We start from the raw sequence: 3,076 nt of genomic DNA, 5'->3' as shown, positions 1-3,076 counted from the left end.
GATCGCGCTGTGTGAGCCTTGTTGAAATGAATGGGAATCTGTCCGTCCAAGGATTCTGGCAGTGATAATACCGTAGCATTGCCAACTCCAGATCAGGACATTCCTGGAGATTTAGGGAGGAATTGGGTTAGGCCTGTGCTCAACCTGGACAGATATGGACGGAGTTTCCCAGCTCTTCAGACCCTTCCTGTTGGGAGACTTACCAAAAAACAGTTATGCTGGCTAGACCAGTAAAGAACTGTCTAGTTGCCTGTTTCGTGCCTGCAGGCTTCTTACATCCGTAATCAGATGCTATTCCTCTTATCTGAAGGGCACATTTACACAACTAACGTAAACCAGTGCCGCATATATTTGTGTATCGGGGCTCTGCTCCACCCAAACAGCCGGCCTTGGAAGCTGTCGCTTTCTAAGGCTGTCAAAAATTCCTTTCTGGTGAGAGATCCTTAGTCACAGAACTACGCTCTGTGTTTTTGCCTTGGCTGTGAATCCTGTTTGGAAACTGGTTTACATTTGCATAGCGGGCATGCCCTTAAAAAGGAAGTGCCAACTTCAGGACATTTTCATGCCCGAAGCAAAAAGTCCAAATTCTGACCCCTGCTTTGTTCTTTTTTCAAAGAACGGGCGTGCAAGAAAACGGCCCTTCCCTCTGGCATCTGCTGCCATACGCACTTGCTTCCTGTTCCTTCCGGCTTGTCACTATGTACCACAACTGACACGGTTATTGCTATGAGGGCGTTTGACAAACTGCTCTGGGACACGAGTGAAACCAGGGAAGAACCAGATGTTCAGGTCTGGGGTGGGAGGGGTTGTAGCCTTCAGTGTGCGCAAGATCAGGCATGAATCTTTGTGGAGTTCACGCTCCTGTTTGTGAAGACGTATGCCGCTTGCACCCTCCTGACGAATGCTTAAAGGGCAAGATTGAGAACAGGGCACGGTTTAAGGGCCAGGCTGCTTTAGACCGGCAGGATGCTTTTCCGAAGGTGGTTTTCTAAACCTCTGGGAGTGGAGGAACGCTCTATTATTTATTGCCGATCTCAGGTTGGGAAATTCCTGGAGATTTGCCAGAACTTGGGAAAGCCAAGGTTTAGAAGGCAGGGATAATTATAGTATTATAATATTACAGTATATACTATATGCTAATATACGCGGCTTTTTTCAGCTGGAACACGGTGGAACGGAGTTCTGGCACCTCTTGAAAATGGTCACATGGCTGGTGGCCCCGCCCCCTGATCTCCAGACAGAGGGGAGTTGAGATTGCCCTCCGCGCCGCCAAGCGGCGCGGAGGGCAATCTTAACTCCCCTCTGTCTGGAGATCAGGGGGCGGGGCCACCAGCCATGTGACCATTTTCACCGAGGGCAATTTAAACTTTAAAAAACTTCCCCCTTGATCCAGCTGACCCAAAGTGACGTCATTGTGAGGGCCTGGGAGCGTGCACGTGCGCACATGTGGTAGCAGGGGCACCACCTCCCGCCAGGAGTTGCCCCCTGTGCTGGCGAGCCATTGAGTTCCACCCCCTCTTTTCCCAGAAAAAAGCCCTGCTAATATACTATAGTATATACTATAACAATACTATATAATTATAGTATTATGGGTCTTCCCTCCAAAGCTGCTGTTTCCTCCAGGGGAACTGATCTCTATTGTTGGAGGATCAGTCGCAGTTCTAGGCCCCACCTGTAGGCTGGCAACTCTCCTTTATTAGAACAGAAAGCCCATTTCTCTCTTACTGCCCCCCTCCCAAGAAGAGCCAACAATATTAACTTCTTGGCCTGCAGGAGTCATGGCTTTTTGCTTCCCGCCTCCTAATCCGGGAAGGTCAACTGGAGAGAGGCCAGGCTAGAACACTGATTCCTGCAGAGTGCAGCAGGGCACCCTCCCCTGCCTAAGTGGGAATTTGGGCTCACCACAGTTATTGGCGATTTTCTTCTCCCCTTCCTTGGGGCACGTTCGGCAGTTCTCCGAGCCGAGAAGCATGCAGTTTGCTTTAAATTAATGGAGCCAACAAGGTTTGAGGTCCCGAGCCCGTATTCTAACTGGATCGTTGCAAGGCTTGCCAGCTTACGCACTGGACCCTGCTCCTATGCCTTTCAGCAGCGGGGAGGGGGGACAATGCTTAATGGGGGTGATGAAAAGGGTCACTTCCTTATTTCTGCAGCATAAGGAGCTGTTAGGGGACTGGAGCACTCCAGGCCAGTTTTCTTTTGGTAGGTTGGTAGCCTTCGTTGCGGGCTGGAAGCAGAGATGCCACTTGATCATCTGGCTAGACTCCTGTGCTAGGAGCACAGGAGCAGAGTCCAGAAATCAGTGGGCCGTGCTAGGCTGCCAGAAGGTGGGAAGGAACAAGGTGGAGAACAGGTGGAAGTTCATCGCCACGCTTCTCACTGCTGCATCTGTATAATTTCCGCCTGAACCTGCCGGGAAACCGAGTTGCCTCCTTCTGCAAGGTCAGCCTCTGAACTGGGGGTCTGTGCCAGTCCATGGCTCACTTTAAGCATTTTCGAGGCTAGTTGGGACCGGCTCAGAGCTTATCTATCCAGTTGTTACGGGGCCAAGGGAGAGGAGCTCCATTCATCTGGTCTTCATTGGCCTGGATTTAGCCTTCCTTTTCTTCTGCATGGAATTTCCAATATTTGGCCCTCTCATTTATTCCCCCTTCACCATAATCAGAGTTTTTTTTCACAGTCTCTCCCCCCCGCCAGCCTCTCGCCACTAGATGGCACTGCCTCCTCAAAAGGATAAAAAAGAACAGGTGGCAAAGGGAAATGGTAGTAGAAGCAAAAGTTCAGAAAGAGGCCTTGACCTCCAGCTCCTTCGAAGCCTCCCTCCTTCCGCAAGGGGAGACCCTCTATTTCTATTCCTGATTATTATTATTATGAAGATGTTTGGTGCAACCCTCCTCACAGTCTAGGTAACAATACGGTTACCTCGCGGAGGATCCGGTTTTGTTTTGAAGCAGGCTGAAACCCGGAGAAGGGGTGAAGCCTGCCCCTTCTTTGCAAGACTCTGGCCAAGTGCCGTCCCATCCCGCCATCTTTGGTATGTGGAGGGTCGAGGGAAGAAGGGTCCGCTCGGGGCCCG

This window comes from Eublepharis macularius, chromosome 1 (genome assembly GCF_028583425.1).
Source record: "Eublepharis macularius isolate TG4126 chromosome 1, MPM_Emac_v1.0, whole genome shotgun sequence".
Taxonomy (NCBI): domain Eukaryota; kingdom Metazoa; phylum Chordata; class Lepidosauria; order Squamata; family Eublepharidae; genus Eublepharis; species Eublepharis macularius.
This window is presented reverse-complemented; position numbering follows the sequence as displayed.